Source organism: Lycorma delicatula, chromosome 10, assembly GCF_047948215.1.
Source record: "Lycorma delicatula isolate Av1 chromosome 10, ASM4794821v1, whole genome shotgun sequence".
NCBI classification, from domain to species: domain Eukaryota; kingdom Metazoa; phylum Arthropoda; class Insecta; order Hemiptera; family Fulgoridae; genus Lycorma; species Lycorma delicatula.
In genome coordinates this window covers 94,400,730-94,420,300 of record NC_134464.1, presented here as the reverse complement: position 1 = coordinate 94,420,300, position 19,571 = coordinate 94,400,730, and the positions used below count along the sequence as shown (strand labels likewise).

At 36.7% G+C, this 19,571-nt stretch overlaps 1 protein-coding gene across 2 annotated transcripts in view; it reads left to right on the top strand.

Moving 5' to 3' along the window:
* Positions 1–19,571, top strand: part of PCB (Pyruvate carboxylase) — a 225,975-nt gene that overhangs the window by 8,473 nt on the left and 197,931 nt on the right. The gene's annotated exons all lie outside the window — the stretch shown is intronic.

Genomic DNA, 19,571 nt, shown 5'->3' with positions numbered 1-19,571 from the left:
AAGTTTCTCGTGAATTTTTAAGATCACGATCGATTTAATTTATTGAAAATTTTGTGATTTGAGCATACAAATTAGCAACGTTGATTTCAACTCAGAGTTTAAAGTTTGGTTACTGAATTTTGTCGATAGTTGTTTTTGATTTGGCACTCGCATTAAAAGAATCAAATTAAATATTAAAAAATTATGTATTTGTTTTTTATACTGTTTCTGCCATTTTTCTTCTTTTTTTTTTAAATTATTATTGGTATATAGTTATATTTTTATTATTCTTCAGATTTATATAATGTTTTATATTGTTTATAATGATTTATACTGTTTTTATTTATATAATACTGTTTTTCTTATAAATTATTTATTCAACCTAAATAGTAATAAAATCAGTGAATCTTGCAACCTTTATCTCCTTTAATTATTTTTATCCTTCTGGAATTAAAAAAAAATTTGAAATTAAATTAAAGAAAAAAAAATTAATTTAAATTATTATTCCTTCATTTCCTTTATAAATTTCCTGCATTAAGATTACAACTAACGAGGTGGTCTACTTTATCTGCTGCTACAATGCAATTATATTTTTGCAGGATTTGTGTAGGTTTTCTGTTTTATTAAACTACTAATAAAAATTCTATTTGTTTCTTTTTATCCTGATTTTACGGTTGTTACAATATAAATTGGAGAAATGTTAATGTCTTCTTTGAATAAAAATGATTCCGCTTTGAATTTTTATGTATTTTTTTTTTTTTTTTTTTGTTAATGTAAGTGCTTTGAATTAAAATATTCATAAATCTCTACTATAAATAATCCATCTCTTGTAAAATTTGGAATTTAATTCTGTAATTTGTAGTACTTATATGTTAGGAGGTTGATTCTACAAAAATTTACAAAAGTTGCCTGAAAAAAGGTAGTGGATATTTAGAGATGGCTTTTTATGTATTTTACTTACTATATACAGAAAGTCAAATCGCTTAATTATATAGTAAGTGATTTGGCTTTTAAACGGTAACCAGTAATACTTTTAAACTTTCACAAAGTTTTTATACGTTACTGTTATTTTAAACGGTTTAATTATCAGAAATGTTTTATAATATAAATACCCCAAAATTGTATTTTATATATTTTTGTAACTTTTATTTTTGAATCTACCGATTTGAATTATTTTAAATTCTTAATTTTTGTGTTGTTTTATTTTAAAGCGATCGATCATTTGATCGCTACGATGTCATTCTCTACCCCTTTGTAATCTACGCTAATCTTTTATCCAATTATATTAACAAAATCCTGTTTTTTCTATAGATTCCGATTTTTGTTTTTCACACAATTACCTTTCTCCTATTTTATTATCGATTAACTAAACCCGATTATCTCGATGAACGACTAACCGACCTAATTCTTCTCTTTACAGGGTTCTGCAACTAGTTTCTCTCCTCTCCTGTTCTTCGTACGTTTGTTTTTTATTTTACAAACTACCTAATTTTCAAACGTTTTGCGTAACACTGTATTCCAACAACCTCTCTATTTTTTACCGTGAAGCGCTACTATTCTCACAAATGCATTATTTTCTAATTCTTAGATCCGTATATATATTTTATACGAGCAAAATAAAAGAATTATAATTTAAAAAAAAACGAAATTTCTGTTTGTTTTTACCTAATGCGCCTTATTTCATCTACCGTTTACAATTTTATAATAAAAAATATTCTGCAAATTCTAGTATACGTATTTTGTTCTACGTAAAATTTAATCGATCGTTATTCTTATTTTCGTCTCGTTTCATGATCGTTGTTTTTATATCTCTTTTTATTTTCTAACGAAAAATCCGTATTATTTAATTTTTATTTGAAGTCGTTTTTTATTTATTTCAAAGCACTATCGTCAACAAATCTTTAAGCTTTGTTTTCTTTTTTTGGATACATCTTTGAAGTTTTCCGTTCGGTTGCTGTATCATCTCTTGTATATAAATTTGAACAGGATCAGGGAAGGATTACATACTTATCTCATTTATAAATTATTTATTAGTTTTCTACTCGTTTAAATGCTATCTGATTTTTTACAAGTTGTAAATAACTCATCTTTTCCTACATTTTGGTCTGATTTTTATTAAAATCTTGATCCTTCTATTCAATATTTTATATATATATATATATATATTTCTCCAACCGGCATTCCAGATATTGCCGGGACCGGATGCATAGGTAAGGGCAAACGCTTTGATACCAAGTTACCGGTATCGATGTAACCGCATATGTAGTGCGGTGTAGGTGTAAATATAATGGTAAAAATGTAGTACGGACCAAACTCGGGTTGATCCTTCCTGAGACACGCGGTTAATTGAAACTTAACCGCCAAAGAAGTCTGGTATCCGTACTCTAGCGTTCAAATCCGTATAAAAGCGACTGGACTCAAACCTTAGAACTCTCGACTTTAAAATTCAGCTGATTTTGCGACGATGAGTTTAACCGCTAGGCCGACCGGATCGTTTCTTTATTCGTTATTATCGATACTTAGTTCTAAGTAAGGCATTATGAGGGGAGTAATAAATTTTAATCTATATCATTAGGATAAATTATCCGACGCCTAACAAATTTAAGTTTTATGCCGCTTTAAATTTTGTAGTTAACTTATTTACTTGAATCTTTCTTTATTATAATATTTTTTCGAAACGATGCATCATCACGATAGTTACGGTTTCAAGTTCTTACTAAACACATATATAGTAAAATTATAATTTTTTAGGGCTGTATTTAATAAAAAAACAAACAAACAATTTTTTTTTGTGCGATATCAATTTAGTCGCTTATAACTGTTAAATCGGTTAGGTTATTCGGATGCAAAAAAAATCTACTTTCACATCGGGGTAATCGTTTAAATTGAAAAATAACTCTTACTAAAATTTTATTTAAGCGCTAGGAAATTTCTGCAACGTCTACGCTAGATTTTTCATTTTGTTTTCGTTTTTTTATTAGGTTATCGTGTTATACAGCGTTACAAATTATTTTAATAGTTTATTTAAAAACAAATATGTATAATCGTAAATGTTTATTTACTATTAAAAGTTATGTAAAATAAGCAAAATTAACTCCGATCGAATTAATTTCTTGCTAAATGTTATAAAATAAAAAAAATATGTAAAACATAAAATTATAAAAATGTAAAACATATTTTACATTAATAAACTGACCTTTTCGTGAACATATTGATAAATGTTTTAATAAAAACCTTGACAACATAAAGATCACTAGGGTTTATCGTAAATTTTGTGTCGAGAAAAAAAAGGTTTGATAAGCAATTTGATTACAATAGCGTGTACATTAGAAAAAATTATTAATCGTGTAGTTATTTTTTAATAACTGTTAGATTATTGAACCGATTTTCTTGTTAATTGTATTCAAAAAAAGAAAAGGTTTTTATTTAATCCATATGTATATTTTTATCCGTTCTCAAGCTTTATTCCCAAAAGTATCGATTCCGTTTGATTCTTTTGTTATTTTGTAGAATAAAGTTCCTCTTGAAGTTCTATAGCAAATTTGTTACATCTAAGTTTAACGGACATAAAAATATCGAAACAAAAATTATATTTCAGACGATCGAAGATAATATAATTATTATTTTTTTTATCATTTTACGTAAAGATTTCTTACATATAACTCAAAGGTTTCATTAGCAAATAAGCACACTAATTGCCAACTTAAGCGTCTTAATAGAGGAAGTGCTTTTGGTGGTGAGTTATTTAATAAACTATATTATCTTGCGAGCAGCTACTTCTTTCGTCCTACGATCGATCATTATATCGATCTATTTCTTTTGCCGTTTCAATGATCAGTCTGCTTTAAAGTGGTTTCATAATTTGCCTTTTATTAACTTGAAGCGAAGGAAAATTTATTTAGATTTTTCATTTCTGGTAAAATGTTATTTTTGTAAATAAAAAAATGACCGTTTTAATAAAACTTATCGAGTTATTTAAAACTACCTTTAATTAAATATTTTGTCGAAAACTACCAGAGATATCAGGAATCCAGTTTGTTTTTTCACGTTAAAAAACATTATTTTATCCCGTAATTTGCGAACAAAAATTTCGATACGATCATAATTTGGCAACAAAGCAGAAATCAGAAGCGAAATTTTATCGCTAGGCGTAACTTGAAAACAATTCGGTTTTGGAATTTATTTTATACAAATGTTTTTCTTTATTACACGACCGCCCAAAAAAGTATTGTAATATATTTAAGGTATATGTACGTTTGTTCCACCGGTGCAGTTCAACGGCTGAACCGATTTATATGTATGACCCCGCATTGGAATCCTTACATTGCCGGGAATGTCATAGGCTATATATGTATATGTATGTTTAAATAAATTTAAAAAGTTAAAAAAAATTATCAGATTACAGAATCGTTTTTGATTAACTGGCATCTCAACGCTTAATTCTGAACGATCTGGAAACCTTGTATCTCATACGTGTGAAGTTGTCTTACTAGTTTTTACACGACTGCCAAAGAAGAAGTGTATTGCATTTAGGGTGTATGTATGTTAGAGTGGTCCAATTAGGGCAAAATTTTTGTCGAAAAATGTGCACCCCCTGATTTAAAAGTACTCTCAAAAACAAAATTTTTGACGCGTTGATGAACCTTTCCGTTCGAAAAAAGTCATCCCCCACTCCACTTGAATTTTAAAGGGGATTTAACATGGGTTTTAGGTTATTTTCAAGTCGTGACGATATAGCGCTTGCATGTTTCATCACAAAACTTCAAAAATAACGTATATAAGGGTTTTTGGGGTCGGAGAACACGAATTTTAAGTTAAAAACTTATTTTGAGTAGCTTTTTTATGTTAAAAAATCAATGTTAGACATTACAAACAACGTTAATTAGGGTTTTTGGGGTCGGAGAACACGAATTTGAAGTGAAAAAATTGTTTTGACACATTAAAACTGTTGAAGTCGTTGTCAATTAAAAAAAAATCTGAAGGATAGATTCAAAAAGATCAACTCTCATTTTATTTAAAAAAATTTATATTCATGTAAATAATTATTCAAACAATGTTGTTAAAATTTTATGATTTCTATTTCTATTATTATATTACATTATATATGTAATGTAATTATATACATTTGGATGTTTTTTGCGATGATCATTTGCAATTTGTAGTATATATTGCAATTGACTTTCATCTCTAGTGAATTTACATCTAAATTCTTTCACCAACTTAACCGTTCCTTCTGAGCAGTCATTGACGACCTTTAGATTTTTTACACAATTCAAAGCAGCCAAATAATCTTCGTTTTCGCTCCACTTACACGGATCAATTTCTAGAAAGCTAGTCGCAAGTTCGAATCGTTTAAAAAAATTCAAGGACTCCGTGTTGACAAAAAAGTCGATTTCTTTGTTTAACAATTCGTTAACATTTTTAGTTTCGTAGCGCTTCGTGTGAGCAGGTTCGTTATCATAATCACAATCATCATCTGTCGCAGATAATAAATTTTCGTAAGTTTCACCCGAAATTGCTAGTTTTTCAACCATTTTCAGTTTCAATTCAGTTGAGATCTGAATTGAACTAGCCAAAATGAGTTTTTTTTACTTCAAATTCGTGTTCTCCGACCCCAAAAACCCTAATTAACGTTGTTTGTAATGTCTAACATTGATTTTCCTTCATAAGAACGCTAGTTGTCAATTGATTGACAGCGACTTTGACAGTTACAATGTGTCAAAATAAGTTTTTGACTTCAAATTCGTGTTCTCCGACCCCAAAAACCCTTATATACGTTATTTTTGAAGTTTTGTGATGAAACATGCTAGCGCTATATCGTCACGACGTCAAAACCCATGTTAAATCCCCTTTAAAATTCAAGTGGAGTGGGGGATGACTTTTTTCGAACGGAAAGGTTTCATCAACGCGTCAAAAATTTTGTTTTTGAGAGTACTTTTAAATCAGGGGGTGCACGTTTTTCGACAAAAATTTTGCCCTATTTGGACCACTCTAATGTATGTATGTATATATGTATATAGAACCGATTTAGATTATGACCCCGCATTGGAATCCTTGTGTGTTTTGTTTGTATGTATGCGCGCGTGCGCGTGTGTGTGTTTAAATATCTTATAAAAACGTTTATACTATGTACAAAATTGTCATCCGCACACCGTTTAATTATCCTTTATTAGTAATTATTCTGTATTAAAGAGCAATGTTTGTCAGGAATGATTTGTTTGGCAGTCATGTTTTTTGATTTTCAATATTTATCTCTTTTTTTTATCGGCAGATGTTGGTGAAATTATTTACGCTTCTTGTTTGGACATTATATATTTTTCTGTTAAATTTATTATTAATTTTTTTAATTAAAAAGAAACGTAATAATAACTAAATACAATTTACAACTTAATTTAGCCTACCTCCGTGGCTTAGAAGGTTGCGTCTCGGCAATTCATGCGGAGATTTCGGGTTTGAATCCCGGTTAGGGATGGCATCTTTTCATACCTACCAATTTCCATCGGATTAATGACCGTAACTGTTGATGACCGCTCTTACGTAACAAAAAAATATATAATCGAATAAAATTATTTAAAAAAAAAACTTTTTTAATTGTATTATTTTAAACTATCTTATATAAGAGAACATTATTTATATTAAAATTTTTTTTTTTAATTAAAGGATCAAACTTTTATTGGATATTTGTGCAAAAACCTTGACATCGACATTGGTGATTATTTATTCAACGTGAATATAAGCGATCTATTTTTATCACAAGTATCTTAGCTTATACATATATATTTATTCTTTATGTAATTTGGCAAGTAAGATTTTTAGGTCGTACGATAAAACACATGTTAATACTTCTGCCAAACGAACAATGTTTATCATTCATTCCGTTATTTTTTTAATTAATTTTTTTACCGTATTTTTTAACAACTATTTTTTAGCGGTTATAATTTTTCTTCATCGACTATAAAAATACAATTATTTTTAACTACATTACGCATCTTTCAAACGATTATTTTTTTAAGTTTAACTTTTAAATTAAACTCTCACATAAAAGAGAATTCTAATGGAAAAAAATTTGAAAATTAAAATGAACTCGCCAAAATCTATTTATATAATTTTTTTCTCTTTAATCCTATACTTTTCCTTGAGTTTATTAAATAACCTTCCGATCTCAGAATTAAATTAAAATATTTGCGTTGTACGTAACTAAATACCGACTGATATATCACAAATAATTAACGATCGACAAACAATACAACAGAAAATAAAACTTCTTTAAAGATCTTACAACTGGGGAAACTTATTTGTTGTTATCAATAAAATTTGTAAAATGTAAATATTTCTGAAACCGATCTTGATAAATGGATGGCAGATCTACAAGTTGGGAAATCTATCGATATTATAGGTAACCAAACGATTCGATATAAAGTTCTAATAAGAGCTTAACGGTAAATAATGCGAAATAATTACGATTCTTCAAAACATAAAAAATACGATACTTACGTAACTGACGCAATTATCTATTATTTTTATCGAAGGTTGAACCTTTTAAATTAAGAAGACAAGAAACTCCACTCGTCATATAACCTACTTTAACCGGTTAACCTCCACGAAGAACAAAAATTCGATGGAAAGAAAAGAAACTTTTTAGAATAATTAATATGTTTTACGATAATTAAAAAAAAGAATTCCCGTAATAACTACGAATGGAAATTTTTTCTTTTAATTAAATTGTTGTAAATGAAGGAACGTCAGCTGTGGGTTGCCTGTTTTCTTATGTAAAAATTTTGTATATACTCGTATTTCATAATTATCCCTTTTACAGTTGTTTCATTATAAAGTACTCCATACTCGCTGGGCTGAACATACAATTAAGTAAAGCTCAGCTCAGCGAAGTTTCCTTCAAACTCAAACGAGCCTCCCCGCCTACCGGCTGAACATCCGGCATGGCAGGTCGGCTCGCCGGTTGGTTCTTTTGTGATCAACACCAGCCTCAAATCGTCAGCGAGGGATTAACCAGGTCCGACTATGTCGTTCCTGAAAGTAACGGGACTAGGTCTGTAAATTTTCTCGCATATCTCGTAACTACTGGTAACGGGAAACCGGGCCCGACTATATCGTTCCCGGGCCTCATCCAACAGCTGGGACTCGGTCTTTTGATTCCCCAGCCTACAGATGCTAGGAGTTCCCTGCTGATCATCGGAGTCGACACACCTCAGCATGCCAGCCCTCCCAGCGGGGGCTGTCCGCCCTGCCCTAAACTAAAATTCCCTTCGACGTCCTTTGTCATCTTTTTCCCTCAAAATCATCGTTGCCAAACAGTCGACGGCTCTCCAGTTGCCACTGAAGCCAGCATATAATCTATTAATCCCTCTGGTCTTAGGTCAGCGACTCCCGCCCTGATCCGAGAGTTTTGCCGTTGGCAAAACTCTCTGGTAACGGAACGCTGTATGCTCCGCTGAATCTTGCTCGCGGCAGTACATACGCGTTAGCAATTTCTTCTGCCTATTCTGTACAGGTACCCCTCGAAATTGCCACGACCAGATATGACCTGCGTCAGATGGTAATTTAATTCACGTGTTCCCTAGCGAGCCATTTCCCCAGTTCAGGGATAAGTTTTCTGGTCCGGCTTACTTTAACAGTAGCCGTACAACTTTCACTCCATCGTCGAATAACAGACAATCTGGCGTCTGCTTTACTCACTCTCACGAACCGTTTCGTTCTCTCCGAGACGAGCAAGTCCGCCGGGAAAACCCCAGAAAGAACACACGCAGCACCGTATGAGAGTGTCCTGTTACCCGTAGCCACTCCTACTGATGTTCTCCGGTGGACCCTCCGAAGACTGTCGAGATTTCGCTGGAAGTTAATTGCCCTACCCAGGCCGGCGTTGCATACAGAACTGAGGCTGCGACCGACCTCGCTAGGCTTTTGAGAATCAGTACAGGAATCCCATCAGATCCAGAACTCCGTTTGTCTCTCGGTCTACCAACCGCTCAGGTCACCTAATCCATCGTTAATCTGCGTACCTCAAAGTCCTGTGATTTGTCTATATCTTGTTTCTACGTTTCTTATTGCACTCTTCTCCATAAGTACGGGCAGGCGTCTTCCAAGCTTCTTCGTTGCCTGTCCCTAAGCATCACGATCCAGGTCTGCGCAGAAGTCCAACCACTTCCTGTGTTTCTCTGCCTTGAATTCATCGGCAGACAGATGTAGCCGCGCGGCTTAACGCACCAGATACTAATCAACCAGACGATCGAGTTCGAGATCTAGCCAGACCGAGTTATTTTTTTTTACACTTTAAATATTATTCATTTATTTAATTCACAACATAGCAGACAACTACAACAGCATTTTTTAGGGTTAGGGGTGCGATTTTGCAAAACTTTTTTTGGAATGTTGTTATTTTTGAATTATTAACAAATGAGCCTAAATTGCGAGATACTGAGGGTGACGTTGCTCTACAACCTTACCTCCTTGACCTTTTAAGTTGAAAATGTAATGTCTCAAATATAGAAGTAATCTGACAAAGTTTAGTCAAAATCGGTACAATTTTTCTAGAGATATAAAGTGATTTAGAGGCCAACACCAAACACTTCTACATACGAACATTAACATCCGGAAAATTCTAATCCGGTTTTTTGGGTTCCTTAGGTGTCAAAACGTCAAGATCCGATAAAAACTGTATATGCCCAGATCGGACCAAATACAATACTTTCCCTTCTAGATCTATAGCTCTGCTACAGTGCTATCTGGACGGGAGTGTAATAATTATGAATTAGCGTTTTCTTAAACAAGGAGGAGAAATAAGATGCAAAACCGTTAGTTTCTACTTTAGGAAATTTAACTGATGGTTTACAGGAACTGTTGATAAATTAGGTAAAGGATAATAAAGGTTGATGTTAATTTTATTATTGTACAAAAATTCATTAATTTACATCTACAAGATAATATATATTAAAATAAAAAAAAGAGTTTGATATATCTATACGTTAATGTAACTTTCAATGAAGTGTGTTTGCGCTATAAAAAACGCTATCCATTTCCCATTTAACAGTTTGTTTAAAAACGGTTTAAAACTTACCTCGTAAGTTCTACTTAGCTTTATTAGTAACATTAATGTGGATTAAAGCCGGTCTTTGTGTTGAAATATGCAATAGAGATGGTGACCGTGATAATATATATAAATATATAACTATAATCACACCATCACGTATCTGAATAAATGATCTAGGTATTGGTTTGCTTGGCATTTCTCCACCATCATCCCATTCGGTCGCCCTAAAGCATAAGACCGAATGTCTGTACCGCAAACGGCTACTGAGACTCGAAACAGTTTAGCGACCAGTGTCCTAAAGAGCTTCGAGAGTTTCCTAACAGCGTGGGCGGACTAAGAGCACTGCCATACTCCACCGGCTTACGTGTCCCAACCGCTCACTTTTCATATATTTGCTAACATGGATAGGCGCACCCCGTCAACTACTAAAAATATATACGATATACATAAATTGAAATTTAATTCGTTTAGAAAGCAATTCGCTGCTACGCATTGATCGCTAAATCGATAGGTCACACGAACAGTTAACGCTTCGTCCCAGCGAGCCTGCCAAGCTCGCAGCGGCAACTCGCGCTGTTCTCTATGCACCGAGCGCTTAGCCTCACCGTTATTCACTCTCCTATAAATCTCAGCACGTTCTATTACAAGTAGATCGGTAGGGATCACCCCCAAAAGAACTGGCAATGCAGCCGCCGAAGTCATCTTATACGACTTGCACACGGTAATGAGAGCAAGAGCTTCTCCCGATAAACCCTTTTTTTCGCTAAGTCGCTCCAGCAGTGCGACGCGTACGTCAGTATTGCCTCAAATACTGCACGATAAATTACCCGACACGTCCGGACTCCCAGGCCCCACTCTCGATTGCACACACTTTTCAATTTTGTCAGGGAACCGATCGCGTTGTCACAAAGATAGTCTACATTGAGGGAGAAGCTGCATTCTTCCTCGATCCAGACACCTAGATACTTTATTTTGTCCGCGTATGGTAACGGGATACCATCCATTCTTACATTTCGACGCACCGAAAGGGATTTCGTATTTTTTAGGCTGATCAGTTTATTCTTCTAGGGTGAGAACTGGAGCTTAGCCTCGTGGCCCCAGTTCGAGACTACGTCTAGGGCATTACATGCCCTAGCCTCTACTTCGGCTCTAGTATCGCCTTCCACAAGCAGCAGTATGTCATCGGCATACGCGATGCCTGTGCAACCCTCACCAAGATTCGACTTTAGCAACTAGTTAATAATAACGTTCCAAATATCGGTCTGAGGACAGACCACTGCGGACAACCCTTTGTTAGTTCCTTTGCCAACGTTTCACCACCGATGATCAGCCGAACCTCTCTATTTCGAAAGTAATCAACAATCAGCACAAAGATGTCTCGCGGACATCCAACGTCCAGCAGGCCGTCCAGAATAGACGGCCACCAGGCGTTGTCGAACGCGCCCCTTATATCCAAACTGATGCCGAGCACCATTATACACAGGCTTCCCTTAACTTTAGTCACTACGAAGCTGATCGCATCCTCTGTTCCAACCCCACGCCTAAAACCAAACTGCCGATCGCTGAACGCCCCTCGAGCCCGGAAGAGCTCATCGAGACGGCTGGATTTCAGACGCTCGAGCACTTTTCCAAGCACTGGAAGGAGCGTTATCGGCCTGTACGACTTCACGGCCGTCCTATCCAAGTCAAGGAACTTAAGAATCAACCGAAGATCGCCTATTTTCCATTCTACAGGAAAGACACCACTGCGTAAACAACTGTTATACAAACGCACCAAGAGGTCCCGTAATCTACCCCAAGACCGCTTGATTAGCTCACCAGTAATTCCGTCAATTCCCGGCGCCTTCTTATTAAGCAAGGCAAACACCGCATGTTTTACCTCATCCAAACTCCAATTCCCGATAGGGTCAGAGCAGCGGCTGACGTCCCGAGTCGCCACCCTGAGCTCTCGATGGGAATCCCCATCCGTAAGCTCTTCGTCCGCTGGCAGCAAGGCTCGCAGCGCGAAGGACGTAGTACTACACGCATCCGCTGTAAATTCATCACCCTCCCGGAGGGTTGTCTGTATTTCCGCGCTTACTTTCCTACTCATTACAATCCTATAGACTGCACCCCAGGGATCCCCTCTGTTATCCGATACGAACTTGTGCCAAGCCGCACGCTTCTTCGTATATACCTCGTTTACAAATCTTCGCCTGCTGTTCTTATATGTTTCCAGTAGAACAGCCCGCCTATCAGGGTTCCTACACCGCTGGTACCGCTTACGGTCCTTGTACATTATCCGCCGTAGTCTATCCAAGTCGTTAGACCACCAGGCAAAAGACTTCACAGTTCCTCGAGCACGCGGCATCGAGGTCTCAGCTACTTCTTTCAGCCGTTGTTGAATACGCGACACCGAGTTCGGAAGAATACCTCCCTCATCCCAATCAGCAGCTTGTATCAATTCATCGAACTTTCTCCAGTCCGCTTTGCGAGTGAGAAGTCTCCCCTCAATCGCAGGGGCGACTCTCACACCGGGTCCCAAGGAATATTCAAACGTGATCATCCGGTGATCACTGAACTGTTCAGGTTGTACCCTCCACTTACTAATTTTGCCCAACGCGACTCTATTGCATAAAGACACATCAATGTTGGCACTACCTCGCAGAGTTTCGAAGGTACGAAACCTGGAGGGCTGATTCAGCACATTGAGACCCGATTGCCTTCTCATATGCCCTACCTTTGTCAGTCACCCTATCGCTATACCAAAGCGCCGAATGCGCATTTAAATCACCTCCTATCACAAGGTTCGCATTTTCGTGCGTACGGGCTATTCGCCGCAGCACGTCAATGTATCTCCCTGGCGGGTCACGATACTGACAATAGATGTTGAAAACAAAGATGCTTTCCCTCCCAATTTTGATTTCGCTACATACATAGTGCTCAGTCGAGTACTGTGACACTAACAGCGCTCCTAGACCCGGGTTGGCCACACGTGTGGCAGCCCATATGTGGTCAGTCTTTCAGTCTTTCATCCGCTCCGACTGCCGGACCATCTCACCAGTGTGCTCCGTTACCCTTGAATTTGCCTGTCAGCCTTGGCTCACCCTCCACTGTCTTGCTCTTCCTGCACGGTTCCGACCGATGTCTTCTCCACACAGTTCAACGGAGAGTTATTGACAGGATTTGTCGTATAATCCGCCTGTGCACGAGAGGGTAGGGCCTCCTTCGTCGTGGAGACCTCCGTGACCTCCTTAGAGGACCGTGGCCTCGGCAGAGACCTGCCCAGGGACCTTCTCGGTAGGAGGTCACTGGTAACCAAGTTCTTGACTAAACCAACCGTGTCCTCGAAGCAATCTCTCCCGGATTGCTCCTTAGTAGCTTACCGACGAAAAAATACACCAACTGCACTGTCAGGCACTACAGCTGCAGTTTGAAAGAATCCTGTCGCCTAAAGTTTCTAGAGTACACCACCGGAGAGGTCGGAGCGAAATCGCTTCCAGAGCCTGCCAGAGGATCAAAAGGATTATTGGCCTCACGAACCTAAGAACGGGGACACGATGCAATAACAAAGGAAACGTCCTTATTTAGCCGAAAGTGGCATTACTATAACACACTATTCAGCTTTGTTGCCTAAACCCCACAGCAAAGCAGTTTGACTGACAATCACTAATCATTGTCAGCCCCGACGATAGGTTCTTGTTCAAGATGCATTAAACACAAAATACTTTATTTATTTATTTTTATATTAAGCATAATTATTAATAAATTTTTTCTAAAGAATTTTATGAAATTTTTAATTTGAATTTACTATTTTACTAATTATTTCAATGTTTTAGAAATCGGAAAGAAAGATTTAGTTCCTAAAATAGTTTTAGGCCCTTATCCAGTGAATATTAAAAACTTTAAACGAATTCGATATTCTACTTAAGAACGTTATAGCGATATTTTGTTTTTTCTAAGAAGCCTCCACATTTCCACCCCCATGGTCCGATTTTGCCCATTAATGAACTCGACCAAGATTTTGGGTCGTTATATTTAATATATCAACTAGCTGACACGGCAATGCTTCACTGTTGCTAGATTTGAGTATATATATATATATATATATATATATATATATATATAGATTAAGTGGAAAATATTTCTTTTCACGTAAGTAATATATATTCTGAATATGAGCCAAATCGGGCGGACAATAAATACAATTATTTGAAATATCTCGACTTCAGTCCCAACTGGCGGGTCCATATTTTCAAAAATATGTTTTTTTCACGTAATTAAAATTCTGAATATGAGCTAATCGGACCATATAAAATTTTACAATTTCTCGAAATACCTCGACGCCAGCGCCACCTAGCGGGTCCATTTTTTGCAAAAAATATTTCTTTTCACGTCACCAATATATAATCTGAATATGAGCCAAATCGGACCATGCATCGATTTTTCGAAATATCTCGCCACCTAGCGGGTCAATTTTTTGAAAAAAAATTTATTTTCACGTAACTAATGGATATTTTGAAACTCACCAAAGTTTCATCGCAATTAGACGAATGGCATAAGAACGCATAAGAGACATACAAAACATCCATTTATATATATATATATATATATATATATAAACTTTTGAGATGACTGTGGTTTTGGGGTCTGGCGGATGTGAAACGCGAAGATGTCGAATCACGGTACCCATTACAATGCTTTCTTACCCATTACGTAAACTATCCTAATGTTACTTACGGCTTTGACTTAGGTAAAACATCAGAGATCTAACGGAGATTTGTTAAAAGTCGTTTTCTCCAAAAGTAATGATATTAACAATACACGTAATCAAGAAGTTGATAAAAGATAAATAGCAAAATAATTATCGACAAAATTATAAAGTTACAGAAACTTACAATTCACATAATGCGAAAACGTTCGGTTATAATTTTTTAATAAGTACATGCAAGTTAAAGGAATTTAACTTGGTTAGTAGGAAAATACGCTAGTGTTACGATCAACTAAATCAAAATAAAAGAATTTAGACTTGAATCTGGATCCGACAGCAGAAGAAAATCGATGTGGCTGGGACTCGAACTTGGTACCACCCGGATGAAAGTTTTTAAATGCCACCGTTCCTCTTACGAATGGTATTTAGTTTATTGATTTTTTAATATATCAGATATTATACTGGGTTTTCTGAGGATCGATTGTAATCTGATTTCTTAAGACGATGCGCTGTGTAAAGTGTAATTTTGTATAGCACAATTTTTTTTTTTGTCGCCGAACAGTTAATTCTTTTTTGAAGGATCGGATAGGTTTAACCTAGATGAGAAGGAATAGTTACGATAGCATCGGTCCATGACGATGTCGCTCTTAACGGCTTTGCGCTATCTATAACAATACACTTTTTTATCGTATCGTCTGGATACGTAACTCTATGAAGTACATGTATTTACATTTAACTGTCCAGAGATAAAATAAAAATCGCTGTTATTTTTTAAATGATATATCTATAATCGTGCTGATGTTTTTATTCTTCTCGTTTGATAAATTTAACGAAGGCTTCTTACTATAAAATTAGGCAAGTCTTGTTAATTTCAGTGTGTCGTTTTTTTTAAATCATCATAGAAATTTTATTCATTAACTGGTCGAAACCATATTAATTCCAGTAACAAATTAAACACAGCTTTAAAGGTTTCATTTTTTTTTTTAATACGAAAACAAATATATTTCGGCTATCTTGTATGTTAAATTAAAAAAAAATCTATATATCCTAGAATCATCACGTTAATATCTTATTAATTTTAAAGAAATAAAGATTAAAGTCTTTTTTTTATAAGAACAGCGTAAAAAAATACAGTTGGTAACTTAAAAATTTCCACTTTTAGTGAATATTTTTAAAAATAGATTGTTCTTCTATAAACTTAAAAGATTATAAGTACTGTGAAATAAATAAATGTGAATAAAAAAAAAAAAAAATACTGACTAAGAATACAAAATATAATAACAGATGGTTGAAATTTATATCATAATTTTTTTTATTTTTGGTTATTAATTGATGATTTTTTTTCAGGTTTTAAATAAAATACCATTTTATTTAAGATGACGTGGTGGTAGTCAGTTTAAACTTTTACAGACGGAGAATATTTGTTTAAAATATGTGAATGCTGTTTCTTTTTTTTTTAAATTATCTATCGCTCAGAATTAGTTGATTGATCTTTAAAACACCAAAAATACTATTCTCTTATCAACAAAACAAATGTTGGTCGCATCGACTACGATTTTATCCGATTCAATTTACTCAAAGATCAAGAAATAGATTCACAAATTTAGTAAGCTTCTAATGAAAACATACCCTATCACTCCCTTCGCTCTGATCGCTTTTGGAAGCGAGGACAATGCTCCCATTGACTTCGCCCATGCCATCCATACCTTGTATGTTACCACCCGCCCGCACCCCATCCCAACCCCTGTAGGGGAAGACACCCACTTTGTGGCGATTCCGGTCGCCACCCCCCCCCCCCATTCATGCCCTGATGGGCTTTAACGGAAGTCGTCTTATAGATCATCAACTGATAACACCTCACAGTAATAAGCCAGACCTCGGTTGGGATGCCACCGATGTGAATGTCTGGGTAGGCATTCACATCGCTGGTTTTTAGACTCGGCTTTTGCCATCGCTGCAGTCCTCATGCGGACATCTTGCATGGCCTACATCGTTGTCCTCTAAATTGGCTAACCGATTTCGCCAAAGCGCGAACCCCGCGCCTAGTTCTACATCTATTAAGCCGATTTCTTTGAACGCCTCTAGAATCGAGGCAAATTAATTACAACACACCACCAGATGTTGTTCGCAACATCGAAATTTAGACCTAGTTCCCTTAGCGAACTATTGTTTAATTCAAACTCCAGACTGTATGACGGTTCCGACTGTATGATAATTTGTCTGCACCCTTGAGAAGCATTCACTTCGTCTTGGGCACAGAAATATTTAAATTTTGCATATCCATCCAGCCCTCTGCGGTTGACAAAGTCGTCTGCACTCGATTTTCTAGCTGCCATCGTGAGCTACCACGAATTAATAGGAGACAGTCATCGACGAAAGCCTGGGCCTTGACCCCTTCTGGGAATGTCCATCCCAGAAATCCGTCAAAGACCAAGTTTCACAGCAAGAGACCGAGAACGGAACCCTGGTGACGGAGTTTTCCAAACCTAGGTGCGCATCTTTTAATACAGCCGTGTGGTTAGACAAGTTGTCATGTGTTGTCATGTACGGCCTGTAGGGCCACGGGAACATTGTGTTCCAGTTCATAGAGAACAGAACACCAACACACGGAAGGAAATGCTGCCTCTATGTCAATAAAGATTGCTAAAACATATTTATAGTCGGCGCTTTCCATCTTGGCAAGAGCATTTAAGATGCAATCTTCTGTGCCAACCCGTTTCATGAAGCCATACTGGCCTCGATTTAGAAAACCGTTCATATCGGTGCTTTCTGAGAGCCGTTCAGTGCTCTCTTGCCCGGTCGGTAACCAATACTGGTTGTCCATTAGCAAATGATCATTGGCCAATCTAACGTTAATGCGCAAATATAAGACTTTATAAAAAACCTTGCCAATCGCTGGCAAGAGCGTTAGTGAACGGTAAGAAGAACTAACAGTAGGATCTTTGTCGCCACCTTTGAACAACAACACCAAGTCTCCACGGTTCCATCACGCCCGAAAATGGCCGTCGAAGAGCAGGTTGCTCTTCGACGGCCATTTTCGGAATTATAACAGGTTGTTATAATTCTAGTTAGAGGAACAAGGACTACTGGAAGCGCTCGGACGAGGGGTTCTACTGTGATATAATCATATCCGGGGGCCTTGTGCCGTGCTATACTGCATATCACCTGACGTACCTTCGCCTCAGTGATCTCAGAAGATTGTAAGTTGGTCTCGAAAATCGCGATTTTCTGCCTGACACGCCAGTGGTATTAAACTTCACCCACCATAGTGTATCCGGGAATATCAAGGGCTCTATATACAATACCCCCAGGGGTTTCTATTCTCTTGCGCCTGAACGAAGGAGCTCCATGAATTACGCTTGGAGGACCTAATGTTATGAAAGTACCTAGCCCTCTTTCTGCGATAATCCGCAGTTAGGGCTGTACGCCGATCGGGATCACGCTCTCGTTGCACAGCCCTTTTCATTCACAGACTGCTTCATTGCTGTCAGATTCCGAGACCACCAACCAGATATACGTTTCCGACCAGTGCCTTTGTGATATGGCGGCTTCAGCCGTCTCCACCACCGCAGAAGTGAAATTTTCTGCCAGGACATCTGATGGCAGGGCGTCAAGGTCTCGTGAAAAAATCTCCTGTCTGGACTATAAGAAAGAGGAGAATTTCAGCCAGTCCGCCTTCCTATGCAGGAAACGCCCCCGGTAAACAGGAAAGTGTCCCTCATGGCCATCGTGCAGCTCATCCGCTATTTCAAAAAGTATCAACCGATGATCGATAGAACAGTCGTCGACCACAGACCAGTCAAGGACCCTGCCAGGGATGTCCCTATCAGTAGTGATGTCAATATCTGTACCTGAAAAAGCCCTTTGTCCGTTAACGGTACCGACGTAAGCGGCCAATATTAAAAACCTCAAAATTGTGCTGCGCGATGAAACTATCAATTAAGCCACCGCCATGATCAGTGGTGATCCCACTGTGCCAGAAAAGCGACTTCGCATTAATATCGGCACCATTAAGGATGATCGGACCGTTGCCCACAATACGAAGGATCCTATCCCATGTCGCTATGTGTTCCTCAGTGGGATCCCTGTATAGGAAATATGAACTAACAACTGTAAGGTTCTGTCCGCGAATGGCAAGTCTGACCACAACGTGATGCGTATCAGAAACCTACCGTATAAAGACATTACCAAGCGACTTCCTGCGCAGAATAGCAGATGCCCTACACAAAACTTATTCCAGATGTGAAAGCCTGGCAGATCACCCCTAATTACATATGGGTGCTGTAGAAGGACAACATCGAGACTCCGTCTTTCTACAGTTTCACCTAACTCAACCTGGACTATATAAGCACCCTGGGCACTTAGTTGACCGAACCTAACCGTCTAAGGAATTAAAGTACAAAAGGTAATAAAGGATTTTCACTTAAAAATAATTTATTTAAATGTGGGAAACAAGAACGTTGATTTACTTGAGTTCAGATTATCAACCGTTTAAAATAAAATGTAAGCTTACTTAAATGATGTGGAGTTTATTTATTGTTCTTCATTTTCACGTTCTCATATGACATTTTTGGATTTAATTACTTATTTCACTGTAATATATAGTGTTTATCGAGAGTAATTTACCAAACCTTCAAGGGACTTTAAGGGCTGATTCAGGGAATCAAAATAAAACAAAAATGTTCATGCCGACCCATTTCGCTTCATCTTGATTCTGTCCACGATTTCCTGTTTTTTTTGGTTTTTTTTCACTTTATACTTATAAAAATTAAACTAATTATTTTTAATTTAACTAGGAAATAAAAAAAATTACTGAAAACAGGCACAAATTTCGAAATTAAATAAAGTTTGTGATCC